The 14734-nt window shown below is 43.6% G+C and overlaps 1 non-coding gene across 1 annotated transcript; it reads left to right on the forward strand.

Annotated features, from left to right (window-relative positions):
• The first annotated feature begins 7727 nt into the window (after positions 1-7727).
• LOC112132969 (small nucleolar RNA U3) lies at positions 7728-7939 on the forward strand. Its single transcript, XR_002914659.1, has one exon. It is a non-coding gene; the product is annotated as a small nucleolar RNA U3 (small nucleolar RNA).
• The last annotated feature ends 6795 nt before the right edge of the window (positions 7940-14734 follow it).

Consider the following 14734-nt stretch of genomic DNA (forward strand, 5'->3'; position numbering starts at 1 on the left):
TGGAGGCAGCAAGGTAGGGTCTGGCCTCACTGGCATGGATGCTGTGGCTGGCAGCAATAGGCCAGCACAGCAGCCTTTCTCCTGAGGCCGCCTTCTGAGGCCACCTCTGGGGCTCCCTCCTGCCCTACCCTTGTATGTTAAGCTATGCCTAGGACAACTTAGTAGAAGGGAATACACAAAACAGTTTAGTGGTGGTACTAGGGGAATGGGATTTTGAGTTATTTAAAAACTTTTCTGTAATAGGATTATGATTTTTATAGCTAATTTGAATTTCCCCAGCCCTTACTAAACTAGAGAAACAGGTTGAGGGTCAAACTAGCAGTAATAAGTTGCATTGGTTTGGACGCCTAACAGATCAATGGATTGATAAGTGGTTGCTTAGACAGCTATCTTGTAATGTATTTGAAGCCCCATTGAAGCTCAGAGGCACAGAACATGGAAATCAATTAATAATTTCTGCCAGGGCAGTAACAGTATATGAATTTTGTATTTGTCATTCCAGACCTAGAGACTCCAGTTTGCCTAGGCCTATTATTATTTTTATTATTATTATTTTTTTTTTTCAGACAAAGTCTCACTCTGTCGCCCAGGCTGGAGTGCAGTGGCGTGATCTCAGCTCACTGCAAGCTCCGCCTCCCGGGTTCATGCCATTCTCCTGCCTCAGCCTCCCGAGTAGCTGGGACTACAGGCGCCCGCCACCGTGTCTGGCTAATTTTTTGTATTTTTAGTAGAGACAGGGTTTCACCGTATTATCCAGGATGGTCTCAATCTCCTAACCTGGTGATCTCGGAGGCCTAACCTGGAGGCCACCTCGGCCTCCCAATATACCTATTATTTTTTAAAATTGAGGTATAATTAGCACACAGCAAAGTGCAATGATAGGCATTCAGCTTGATGGATTTTGACAAATGTCTACACCCCTGGAACTACCACCTGAAACAAGATATAGAACATTTTCATCAGCCGGAAAAGTTCCCTTATATCCCTCTTAGTTAGTGGGCCCCAGCCACATTCTGATTCCTATCACCATAGGTTTTGACTGTTCTTGGATTGTGTAGAAATGAATGTGGATTCTTGTATCTGGCTTCTTTCATTCAGCACAATGCCTGTGAGATTCATTCATCTGATGGCTTATATTGTTAGTTCCCTCTTGTAAGTTGCTGAATGCATTTCACATTATGGAAAATGTATTTATCCTTTCTCCTGTTGATAGACATTTGGGTTGTTTTCAGTTTGGGGCTATTATGAATAAAGTTGCCTTTGAACACTGAGATACACATCATTTTGTGGGCATGTGTTTTCATTTCTCTTGAGTGAACATCTAAGAATGAAATTACTGGATTGTAAGGCAGACGTATATATGTTTAGTTTTATAAGAAATCTTCGGGAAGTAGTTTCCCAAAGTGAATTTACTGTTTTGCATTTCCACCAGCAGTTGCCCCACATGTTCACCATGTGGGTGTCACTGCAATTGCAGCCATGCTGGTGGCATGAATGGTATTTCATGGTGACTAAAAATGTTGAGGCCTGTTTCATATGTTTAGTGGCTACTTGTATAGGTTCTTTCATTAAGTGTTCCTATGTGTTATTGATTATTAAAACAGTTTTATCCTTAAAAGGAAGTCTATGGGAAGCTCCTCCGTGGAGTGGGATCTGGCTTCCATATCAAGTTTATTTCATTGTCGTTTTGTTGCTGCTTAACTCATAGACTCCCATGCCTTACTGCCTGGATCTCTCGCCTCTGGTAACTGGGTGCCTTCCCTTCCTGTGCCTCTGGCCCTGTGAGCTCCCTGCTGCTGGAGCTCTCCCTCACTTTGCCTTGAGAGGCCACTGTCTTGAATTCTCCTTCCATCCTGCCACAAGCTCCTGGTGGCCCTGCCCTTCAGAGCAGCTGTGCCTGCCACTTGGTGACCACCTCACAGTCCCAGCTCTGGCTTGTCCAGCCCTGCCTCACCTCCTGGCTCCCCTGCCAGAGCCAGGCTTTTGGAAGTGGCCACTCTGGGAAGTCTGTGGGTTGAAAGGCATTGATTCGGCCCCCTTTAATAGCAGCTGCTAAAGCAACATGGCGATCAGTAGTCTGGTTGTTGGGCTTGGGTTTTTTCCCTAAGTATGTAGCTGGTACTTTTTCCCTAATGAAAAATAAAAATATAAACTATTTGTCATGATTTTCAGTGGGGGAAAAAAAATGTCTGCAACCTGAGCAGATAAAAGTGCCATCTTCTCTTCTCACAAAAGCCTATCGTTGCCAAGTTCACCGCCTCTTTCCCCAGCACTCTCCCCATGCATTATTTCTTAATTAAGATCACTATTTTAGTTATGGAGGATCCGGAATGATGGGAACAGAGCTTGCATCTCTGGCTTGTCTCACTGAGATGTGTTAATGGCACATTCTCCTGCTATGTGCTTCACAGGGAAATGAATAAAATCAATTAATAACCAGGGCTTTTCCTGCCATGCATCCAGCAGCCTGGCATGTCCAGGCTGGAAAGACAGTCGACACAACTATCAGAGTACCAAGGACCAAAGCCATGAGGGGTGGGGGCGGGGGACAGTGCCATAAATTTGCTTGGAGACCCGTTTCCAGGATGCACAAGGGTGTTGGGTGGTGGTGTGACCTGGGCTTAGATTCAGCTGTGTCATAAACTGACCATGATCAGGCCAACTCTTACTCTCCTCCACCCCGTTTTCACCTTTGTAAAATGGGGATGATGATGCTTGCCTTGTCCATTCATGCATTCAACAAATAAACATATTGAGCCTTGTGCCAGGTGGGGATAGCACTCAAACAGCACAGACACCATCTCTGGTTTCATGGAGTGGGCACTCTGAGTGGGGAGTCAGACATTAGAATCAAGAAGATAGTACCACGTGAGGAGTGTTATGATGGGGAATATGAGGAGCTATGGGAGCCTAGAGGAAGGGCACTGTGTCAGTCCATTTTGTGTCACTGTAAGGGAATACCTGAGGCTGGGTAGTTTATAAAGAAAAGAGGCTTCATTGGCTCATGTTTCTGCAGGCTGTACAGGAAGCATGGCACTGGCATCTACTCGGCTTCTGATGAGGACTCAGGGAGCTTCTGCTCATGGCAGAAGGTGAAGCGGGAGCAGCACATCATCACATGGTGAGAGAGGGAGCAAGACAGAGTGGGGGGTGCCAGGCTCCTTTTTCAACAACCAGATCTCATATGAACTCATTACTGTGGGAAGGGCACTGAGCCGTTTGTGGGGGATCCATCCTCACGACTCAAACATCTGCATGGCCTTTTGGTGCTGCCAGGCCCCACCTCCAACACTGGGGATTACATTTCAATATGAGATTTGGAAGGAACAAACATCAAACCATATCAGGCACAAAGCCAGGCATGGAGGGCTGGGGAGGACTTCCAGGGAAGGTGGCATCTGAGAATTAGTTAGGCAAAGAGATGTGAGAAGAGCATTCTAGACTGGAGAAAGCATGCATGGAGGGAGGGCTTCAGTAAGAGAAAATGCAGAGTGTGTTAAGGAAAAGCTAAAGGACTTACAGAAGACTGGGCCTGGGAGACATAGTGGGTAGAGAGAAAGGAGGACTGGAGAAAGCTAAGCAGAGGCCAGGTTGTGGGGCTGTTCTGAATATCTAGGGAGATAATGCATGTGGGAAATCCTTATAAACTGTGGAATGCTGTGCAAACATAAGGAGTTATGACAGCCAGCCTCCCAGAAGGGGCTCCAGTGAGCCTCACCTGCCAGTATTCAACCTTGTGTAGTCCCCTTCAATTCTGAACCAGGGCTAGTCCCATGGAATTGCTAGAATTTGCGGTGGGAGCAGAAGCTAGAATTTGAGGCTGGGTCATAGAACCTACCTTGGTCTCACAGACCCCTTACTCTGGGGAAGCTGAACTCCATGTGATGGGGTCACCCAAGCAATCCTGCAGAGAGGCGTATGTGAAAAGGAGCTGAGATCTCCCACCAATACCCAGTACCAGTTGGCTCCTATGATCACAGCTTTCAGATGCCCTCAGCCCCAGCTGACTGCTTGACTGCAACTTCGTGAGAGACATTGAGCCATAACCATCTGACCAAGCTGTTCTCTCAATTCCTGATTCACAAAAGCCATTAGAGATTGTCTTGGGGGAAAGATGCTTACCCCCAGAGCTGTGTGCTGTGACAGGCCAGGCCACCCAGACATTCAACTTACTCATCCTTGACCCAAAAGCAAGAAGAAACTGACTAGTTTCTCAGACCCACACTCAAATTCCTCACTGAGAGAAAAGATGAATTCTGCAGCTCCTGGTGCAATCAGCTGTGGCTGTTGGAGATGTACCTCACTCCCAACACAAACATGGCTGCCACCCCTGTGGACGTGAAGAGAAGGGAGTTCTCAGAAAAGCAGAGTTCCTAGGCTGTGCCAATAGCCCTGAAGGGTCTATTACAGAAGCCAAGAACATGGAAAAACTTGGAACTTCTCTCCAATTTTCCAGAGCCATGCAGTAACACATAAAAACCTCCTCTCTTAGTTAAAGCTCCTCTGACTTGCAGGTAAGAAGACAATTTGCCCAGAACATTCTAGCTGTTAAGACAGGATGGCTCACTCATTTTTGCTTTTTGACTCTTAATTTAATGTCCCCAGTGAGCTAGCTGTGGAATGAAAAACTTCCACAATCCTGTTTTGAGGGCTTTCTGTGTTCCTGAGGATGTTTTAACATTAATAACATCAGCTTGTAGAAATGAACTTTGGTTCTAAGTCTAATAGGGCTGCCCCTCACCGAGTGCAGCAACCAAGGTCACCGCTGGAGGAGAACCCAATCCCCACAGCCCTTCTTGCTTGAGATTCCTGATGCAATGCATCTCCTGCTTCTGCAGAGTTTCTTACACTTCCTCTCTGAAAAACTGCCCGCCCCTTCCCTCCTCTTCATTATCATCCCAAAGCATTTACCAAGTGCCTGCTGTAGGTATACCCTGGGTGAGAGAAACAAACAAACAAACAAACAAACAAAAAACCTCACATTCTGCTTGCAGGAACTAAAAGGAAAAAAAAAAAACAAAACAAAACTCAGAGTTCTAAGGTCAATAACAAAAAGAGTCATGGACAGTGTACAGAAGTAGAAGAGATAGGGCACCAAAAGTCCATGGAGTACCAAAGCAGGGATGGAAGCTTTCTAAGCCTTCTGATTATCTCAGAGGCAACATAGGATTCTATTTAAGTATCATCCCTAATAGCTGGTCCCTCATTCATGCCCTCCCATGGCACGTGTTAAGGCACATGGGTCCCTCCACTGCTGTGACAATTCAAGGTCAATCTGCAGGGTATAAGGAGAACTTTGCCCCTCCAATCTACCTCTGTCAGCATCTCACAAGGTGAATAGGGAGAGACAGTTGCTTCACTAGTATTTCCAAGAGCAGACATTGTGGGGGACAACCATGGAGGTATGTGGCAGACTATATTTTCCAAAAATGGCTGCAGCAATATTTTCAGGCCCATATGCTCTTCCAGAACCTTGCCACTCCCCCATCAAGTGTAGAGTCTCTTTCTTTCCTCTCACCTTAAACTTGGGATGAGCTTTCAGTTGGCCTTGATGAAGAGACGGGGCTGAAAGTGACACTTTCTGACCGCTGAGGCTGGGTTAGAAAAGGCCTCCACCTGGACTTCTTTCATGGGACGCTTGGTCCCAGCCAAGATATTATGAAGAAGCTCAGGCCATATGAGAGGCCACGTGTAGGTGTTCTGGCCAATAGCTCCAGCTAAGGTCTCAGCCAATAGCATCAACCACCACACTCACGAGTTAACAGGCTTTCAGATGTCAGCTTCCAGGGTCAGGTCACCCCCAGCCTTTGAGTCTTCCAGCTGAGCCTCTAAGACAGTGTGGAGCTGAGGTTGCTTGTGCTCACTGTATCCTGTTCAAATTCCCGACCTAACGAATCCATGAGCCTAATAAGGAATGCTTGTTGTGTTCCATTATGTCTTGGGGTAATTTGTTACACAGCAATAGGAACAAGGTACATAAGTTATTTTATTGAAGTTCAGGTGGATTTAAATAGAGAAATGGAATGGCAGTGTTTACAAAACTGTGCCATCCTTCCTCCCCTGTGTGCCTGGCATTCATAGTGGTATCCCAAAGGGATATCATTCTTTCTTTTTTTTTTTGAGATGGAGTCTCACTCTGTCGCCCAGGCTGGAGTTCAGCAGCGCGATCTCGGCTCATTGCAACCTCCGCCTCCCTGGTTCAAGCGATTCTCCTGCCTCAGCCTCCTGAGTAGCTAGGATTACAGGCACGCATCACCACACCCGGCTAATTTTTGTACTTTTAGTAGAGACAGGGTTTCATCATGTTGGTCAGGCTGGTCTCGAACTCCTGACCCTGTGATCCGCCCACCTCGGCCTCCCAAAGTGCTGGGATTACAGGCGTGAGCCACCGGGCCCGGCCTCACTGAAGGGATATCATTCTTAAAGAAGCATAGTGCAGACAAGAATTTTAATCTTAATTCATGTTTCTTTCAAAAATTTAAGAGAGTCCAACTTAGGCCATAACAACTCATTAAAGTTTGCTGTTCTCTATTCTCAAGCACCCTAAAGCTCCTAAATCTGTTTCATCCTTCTGCTCTAACACCACTCTCTCATCTATGCTGTCTTTCCCCACCATCTTGGTTCCTTGAACTTTTTTCTGCAAATGCATTTCTACATAACACACTCCTTTTGAGGTGCACAGTCCTAGTATGCTCAGCAGCTTTGGGCACTCCTGTTATGCCATGATGGCCTTACAATAGATAATCAGCCCATATATATTTTTTCTTTTGGTCTTTAAAGCTAGAGAAGGAAAAAAAAGTGACCTAAGAAAAAACCGAAATCTAAATAGCCTTGTATCTATAAAAGGATTGAATTTATGAATTTTTAAAAAGCTACCACAAAGAAAACTCCAGGCTCACTGGTGAATTCTACCAAAATTTAAAGAGGGCCAGCATGGTGATTCATGCCTATAATCCCAGTAGTTTGGAAGGCTGAGGCAGGAGGATCACTTGAGGCCAGGATTGTGAGACCAGCCTGGGCTAAACATAACAAGACCTTGTCTTTACAAAAAAAAAAAAATTGTTTTTTTAATTAGCAGGGTGTAGTGGTATGTGTCTGCAGTTCTAGATACTTGAAAGGTTGAGGCTGGAGGACTGCTTAAGCCCAGGAGGCTGAGGCTGCAGTGAGCCACGAACATGCCACTGCACTCCAATCTGGGTGACAGAGCAAGACCCTGTCTCAAAAAAAAAAAAAAAAAAAAAAGTAGGGAAGCAATAATGTGAATCTTACATAAACTCTTTCAAAAAATAGAGGAGAAGGGATTTCATTTTATGAGGCTAGTATATCCCCAACATCAAAACCTGACAGAGACATTAAAAAAAAAAATGCAGACTGATAGCTATCATGAACCTAGACACAAAATCCTTTTAAAAAAATTGGTATATCAGCTGGGTGCAGTGGCTCACACCTGTAATCCCAGCACTTCGGGAGGCCAAGGTGGGTGGATCACCTGAGGTCAGAGGTTCAATACCAGCCTGGCCAACATGGTGAAACCCCCCTCTCTACTAGAAATACAAAAAATTAGCCGGGCGTGGTGGCAGGTGCCTGTAATCCCAGCTACTCCGGAGGATGAGGCAGGAGAATCACTTGAACCCAGGAGGCGGAGGTTGCAGTGAGCCAAGATAGTGCCACTTCTCTCCAGCCTGGGCAACAAGAGCAAAACTCCGTCCCCCCGCCCACCACCACAAAATTGTATACTTTCAGGGATCATTCCATAGTTTGTTACTAGAGAAGTTTCTTTAGATGTGTAGAACACTGGAAACCACGAGGAGGAGGCGCAGCATTCTCTCTTGACCGTGAAGCCTGCTCTTTGTGTTGTTTCACTGCAACTGTCATTTGCCATTGATGATCGTTTTCTTCCTCTGGGAAAGTAAGAGGGAGAGGACACAGTTTGAGTGGTTCCCATTTTATTTAAAAAAAAAGAAAAGATTTTTTTTTTTAATTGGTAAATCAAATCTAACAATGTGTAAAAGGATAACATATTATGGCCAAGTGCAAGATTTATTTCACATGAAAAAGGTAACCAATGTACTTATTAGTTATCTATTGCCATATAAAGAAATCATCTTCAAAATTTAGCATCCTAAAGCAATAAACATTTATTATCTCACTGTTTCTGTGGGCAAGAAATCCAAGTGATATTTAACTGGGTTCTCCAGCACAGGGTCTGTCATGAGGCTGCCAAGTGTAAGCTGGGGTGGTGGTCTCGTCTGAAGACTTCACTGTGGGAAGGTCTGCTTCCAAGATCACTGCATCTTGCTGTTGGCAAGATCCAGTTCCTTGTGGCTGTTGGACTGAAGCCCTCAGTTCTTCTCTGGTTACTTCCCAAAGGCCTCCCTCAATTCCACGCCATGTGGACCTCTCCACAGTGCAGCTCACGACATGGCAGCTGACTCTCCTCAGAGCAAATGAGTAAAGGAAATCACACAAAATGGAAGCCACAGTCTTTTTATAACTTAAATCTCGAGTGACATGCCACCATCCCAGCCACATGGTATTTGTTATAAATGGGTCAGTAAGTTCAGGTCATTCTCAAGGAAAGGGAATCACACAGAGGCATGAATACCAGGAGGAGGGGATTATAGGAGACCATCTTGGGGGTGGCCAACTACATAGTAATGCATCCCATTCACAGAGGAAAGGAGGAAACACGATCATATCATGAATGAAGAAAAAGTATTTGACAAATTCAACACTCATTCATAATAAAAACTTCTGGTAAATTATGACTAGAAGGCAACTTTCTTAACCTTATAAAGAGCACCTATGAAACACTTAAAGCTAACATTTTATGTAATGATGAAAGAATGAATGCTTTCCCCTAAGAGCAGGAACAAGGCAGAGATGTCTGCTCTTACCACTTTTATTCACCATTTCCCTAGAGGTCATAGCAAGCTCAACAAAGTAAGAAAAATAAATAAAACCTAAAAATATTGGACAGAAAGAAGTAAAACCATCTCTATTTGTAGACAATATAATTGTGTGTACAGAAAATCTTAAGGATTTTTTTAAAATGACTAAAACTAGTAGCTGAATTTAGCAGTCACAGAATACAAAATCATATACAAAAATCACTTTTATTCAACTATACTGTTATAGACAATTAGAAGAAATTTTAAATATATACTATTTATAAAAGTATCAAAAACATTAAATATTTAGGAATAAATTTAATGAAAGATATGCAAGGACTCCCACTGAAAAACTATAAAAAATGCAGAACAAGGCCGGGCACAGTGGCTCACGCCTGTAATTTCTACACTTTGGGAGGCTGAGGCGGGCAGATCATGAGTTCGGGAGTTCGAGACCCGCCTGACCAGCATGGAGAAACCCCGTCTCTACTAAAAATACAAAATTAGCTGGGCATTGTGGTGCATGCCTGTAATCCCAGCTACTTGGAGGCTGAGGCAGGAGAATCTCTTGAACCCGGGAGGTGGATGTTGCGGTGAGCTGAGATCGTGCCATTGCACTCCAGCCCGGGCAACAAGAGTGAAACTCTGACTCAAAAAAAAAAAAAAAAAAAAAAAAAAAAAAAAAAAAAAAAAAAAATTCTGAACAAATTAAAGATTAATGAACTAAAGAAGAAAAATAATCACATGATCATTTCAATAAAGGCAAAAAGTCATTTAACCAATGTCAACAATTTTTTATGATTAAAAATCTAGTTTAGAAAACTGGAATAAAAAGGAATCCCTTTAAATATAGCTGCCAAAAACATACAGTAAATGTTCATTTGTTTATGTCTGGATGAGAAACCGTCCCACAATGTAGTGGCTTAAAACCACAATTTACGTTCTTTATGATTCTGTGGGTCATGAATTTGGAGTGTTACAAGCCGGGCAGTTTTTGTATTTCACATGGCGTTGGCTAGGGGTCACTCACTCACCTGCATTTAGACAGTGGCTGGCTGAGGGGAGGCTCCAGAGGCTGTGCTCCTAGGTCTGGCCCCTCGGGCTCCTGCACATGGCCTCTCCCTTCTCCACTGGCCTCTCAGCATCCAATAGTGTAGCCCAAGCTTCTTTACAGCATGGTGCAACCTCCCCAAGGCTGGGCCTGGAACCCGTGTAGCATCCCTTCCACCACATTCTAGGGGTCAAAGCAAGTCACCGGCCAGTGCAGAGTCAAGTAGAGGGGAAAATAAGCCCCAGCTCTTGATGAGAGGAATGGCAGCATGTACGGGAGGGCGGGAATTGACGGCCATCTTTGAAAGCTCTCTACCACAAGTAATGGGTGAAGAGATGAATGAGTAAATAAGTAATCACCTTCCTTCCAATTCCCATGCTGGCTGAAGAAATGAGGAAACGAAACCACACATTTCTGCTTCCTTTTAGCCTGTCTTTCCTTTAAGCAGAGCATAACTGGTAACAAACCTTTTGTGTATTTCCTGTTCTTATAAGCTCCCGTATGGTATTAGCGTAGTATAAAGTGGCTGACAATCTTTAGCATCTTCCTTTGGTGTGCTTTTGGGTCCTCCTGCCTCCTCCTAGCATCTTCTCCCATTCAATTTCTTATTATCCTCATTTCTCAAATTCAAGCCTAAGACTAGAACCTCTCATTTGTGGGTAAAAGAAGCTATTTCCACTCTGCCTAACTTATAGACCCCAAAGAAATGAACCTCTAATAGTAAAAGGTCACAGGAGTGAGGGAATTGTTTTTGAGAACTGGGACCTTCCCACAGAGCCCTAAAGTTTAACCCCACTGACACCTGAGGTCCTCCATTTGGCAGGCAAGCCCTGGCCAAACCCAATTATTATCTGGATTGCTGGTCCTTGGGCCTCCATAGGTATTTTGACTTTGACTTGACTCCCCTGGTCATTCTTTCACAGCTCTGCAGCTAAAATAGAATAGAGATTTTATGCTATCCAATAAGCCAAAAGCCCCTTTCTGACTGTAAGCCACGATCACACCGTCTAAACAGTCTAACAAGATGGGTGTCCGGGAGAGTAGAAAGGCCCTTTCTTTTATACTGAAAGAACACAGCCCACTCCAGGAAGCCAGGGGCACAAAACCATTGCAGAAACGTAATACGGGGGTTTCTGTCTCTGTGTAGGCCTTTCCTTGTTTAAAATGCATTGTATAAAAAGGAAAAAACTACCAATATTTCCTGGAATTCAGAGCTCGGACAGTGCTTCCCTTTGTCTTTATTCTGGGCATTCCGGAGACAGAATTAGCTGGATCCTTAGTACTGGATAAAAGGAGAGAGCACCGAGCGCCTCCAGATTGCTGCAGCGCGTCAGCAGGTGCTAGAGAGTGGCAACATGTTCCACTCTTTACAGATTTTATTGAAGAGAGCTTATGTGTCTACCTTCAGGCCCAGGGCTTTACCAATGCCCTCATTCCTTCCTCTTTTAGAAGAGAGAAATAATACAGCATTTGAGAGCTGGAGGAGATGATACCCCCACTTTGACAAATGAATAAATAGAGGCCCAGAGAATTAGAGTGACTCCCTTGAGGTCACACAGCTAACTGGAAACAGGGAAACAACTACAGGGCAGGTCTCCAGTCTTTCAGCGGTAGATCTTGTGCACCATCTAAATAGAGGTGGTCACTTGCTAACACAGTACTGTGTCCTTGGGTACAGGGAATTTGATTAAAAATGAGCTTAAACTTCAAGGTTGTAGAAGTATGCTGTCCAACGCAGTAGTTGCCACTGGCCAAATGTGGCTTCTGAGAACTCAAAATGTGGCTAGTGTGACTGAGGAATTGACTATTTAATTTTCATTTTAATTAGCTTAAATGTAAATGTAAAAAACTACTACTTGGCCGGGCACGGTAGCTCATGCCTGTAATCCCAGCACTTTGGGAGGCTGAGGCAGGCAGATCACAAGGTCAAGAGATCAAGACCATCCTGGCCAACATGGTGAAACACTGTCTCTACTAAAAAATACAAAAATTAATTGGGCGTGGTGGTGCACGCCTATAGTCCCAGCTACTCAGGAGGCTGAGACAGGAGAATTGCTTGAACCCAGGAGGCAGATTTCAAAGATTTAGTATGAAAAAATGTAAAATATCTCATTAATAACTTGAATATTGATCACATGTTCAAATAATCTTATGGATATATTCAGTTAAATCAAATATATTAATTTCACCTGCTTCTTTTTACTTTTTAAACATGGTTGCTAAAAAATTAAAATTCCACATATGGCTTGCACTATATTTCTATGGGACAGTCTAGAGTCAGACTGTCCACATTTAAATCCTGGCTCCACTATTTTACCGGTTCTGTGACCTTAGGTAAATTATTGGGTAGCTTTGAAGAAAGATTATCTTCTCTGAAAAATAAAAGAGAAAAAAGAGGATTTTTCCTCCTTTCTTTTCTTGCTCTGGACCTCATGGTGTGATGACATGATGCTTGGGGCAATGGCAGCCACCTTTAGGTGATGAGTGGAAACGTGGCCAATATACAAAGCATGGCAAGGAATACACAAGGAAGGAAAGGGCCAGGGCCCTTGATACAGGATGGGGCAGGTGAACTAGCCCTGGAAGTGCTAACCTCTGGACTTCTCATTAAGTGAAGAGACAAATTCCCTAATTATTTAAGCCACTGTTCTATAGAGGAAAGCATCCTTATATGACAGCTGAGAAATATCACCATGCAATACTACATCCTGGGATGAGATAAATACATGAAGACGCTACAGTGACGTACAAAGCAAAGATGGGCCAATTCTGCAGGGGTTAGAAAAATTGGAAATTGGAATATATGATGCTTAGGCTGAGAAAAGGTATGAGACAGGCATTTCAGCAAAGATGGCAGAGGTAGTGAGATGACAGAGATTTGAAATCTGGGAGACCAGGACCTCGGCTTCTGTCCAAATGTGGGACTCGTGCTTGGTTTCAGTGGGGACATGAAAGCTCTGTCTGTGCTATAAGCCAGGGATTATTATTGGCTTTGTTTTATTAACTGGCCAGAGCAAGAATGAGATGCAAACTTTCAGTTCAATGATGGAATATCCTATGATTAATTTCAGGAAAGTAAAACTGTCACTCTGGGACAGAGGAATGCAGAGAGCTGAACAAGGTGTGGAGAAGTGAGGGTTTCAGTCTGTCCTCTACTCCTTACTGTCTGGGTGACATAAGCAATTCACTTAACCCCTGAATCCCAGAATACTCTAAAGCATGTAGGATGTTTTGGGCCACAAGTAACACAAAACTCCAAGAAATCCAGAAAATTATTCCTTCACATACCTGGAGGTCTAGAGGTTGGGTGGCATTCAGTATACTCCATAGCTTAAATGGCCATCCAGGATCCAGGTTCTTTCCATTGCTCCACTCTGTTCTTCTCAACTGGTTTTATTACCAGGTTACTAGCAAGGTCATAGCAGTAGCTCCAGGAGTCACTTCCAGACACAGAAATTTCCAGGCCGACTCTTTCTTAGGCTCAAAGACAACTTTCTTGGAGACATCCAACAAACTTCCTCTCACTTCTCACTGGCCTAATTTGAGTCACACGTCCATGTCTAAACCAATCATGGGAAGGGTTGGAGTTATCAAATCAGGATCTACTCTTCAAGCTGGAGATAAGGTCACCTTCTGAGTCACATGAGGCAGAAATAGACATGGAAGCAAAATTGAGGTTTTGTTCAAAAGGAAAAAGAAAAAACATGAATGTATGTTCTACAATACAGCTATTAAATAGGGACAGTACTACTCTGGATGCCACATACAGGGCACCTCTGAATATCAAATGAAAGGATTAGTTATTCTTTTAAAATCCTGCAAAATGTAAATGCTATGAGGTGAACAATCACAGTCTCAAAGGAAATGGTTTTGGGACATCATCCAGCTAATACCAGACATCAGCCCATTGGTTGTGGTCATCAGCCGATGCCTGCCATTTGGTTGGATTTATATTCTCCTTTCACATTACAGCCTGGAGTGTCACTGGGTAACCTTGACTTCCCTATTAAACTATCTTTATCCTTGATCTACCTTACCCAGATTTCATCAGAATTCAAGAAAATGGAGTGCTTGGAGCCGTGGTTATTTAAATTTTCAGCTGTAGGGAAATTTTCCTTCTTCTTTTCTGTTTTACAAAATCCTGAGTTCTGGCTCAAATCCATTACATTTCATGATATTGACAGAAGAGAATTATAATTTTTCTTGGGAACAATTCATCTGCCTCTGATTTGCAAGCCTTGAGCAGGCCAGCATGGGGTCATCCAACATTTCCTCTTCCCTTACCCTGTGTTTTCAAGCAGACCTAGACCTAGTTTGCAGGATGCTGACACCATCACAACCTGTTAGTCTTAGGAACTTGTTTTTATGATCATGGCCCCTGGAGTTGTTTTCAGAAAAGAGAGGCCCATCTGGCTCAAAACATATTGGGTGATGTCACTTGCTACTTCTCTGGCCAAGCTCAAATGGGCACATTTTAATTGAGGATTATAAAAGTCACAAATACTTCTTCTGTAACAACCTCCAACGATGGTGATAATGATGATTATCATGAGATTTTGTTGAGCACTTACAATGTGCCCATTGCTGTGCTAAATGGCTTACATTCTTTTCCTCATTTATACTCCTGGAAAACCTATGGATGTGGTATTATTATTGTCCCCAGTTTTATAGATTAAAAAATTGAGGTCTTAAGTGTTTGATGAATATCAAACAACTTTCCCAAGGCCACACAATTTCCTTCCATTTGATCCTTCTTCTCTTCCTCATCCCCACCCCCATCATCACCCTAACA

The sequence above is a fragment of the Pongo abelii genome, chromosome 2 (assembly GCF_028885655.2).
Source record: "Pongo abelii isolate AG06213 chromosome 2, NHGRI_mPonAbe1-v2.0_pri, whole genome shotgun sequence".
Classification (NCBI taxonomy): Eukaryota; Metazoa; Chordata; class Mammalia; order Primates; family Hominidae; genus Pongo; species Pongo abelii.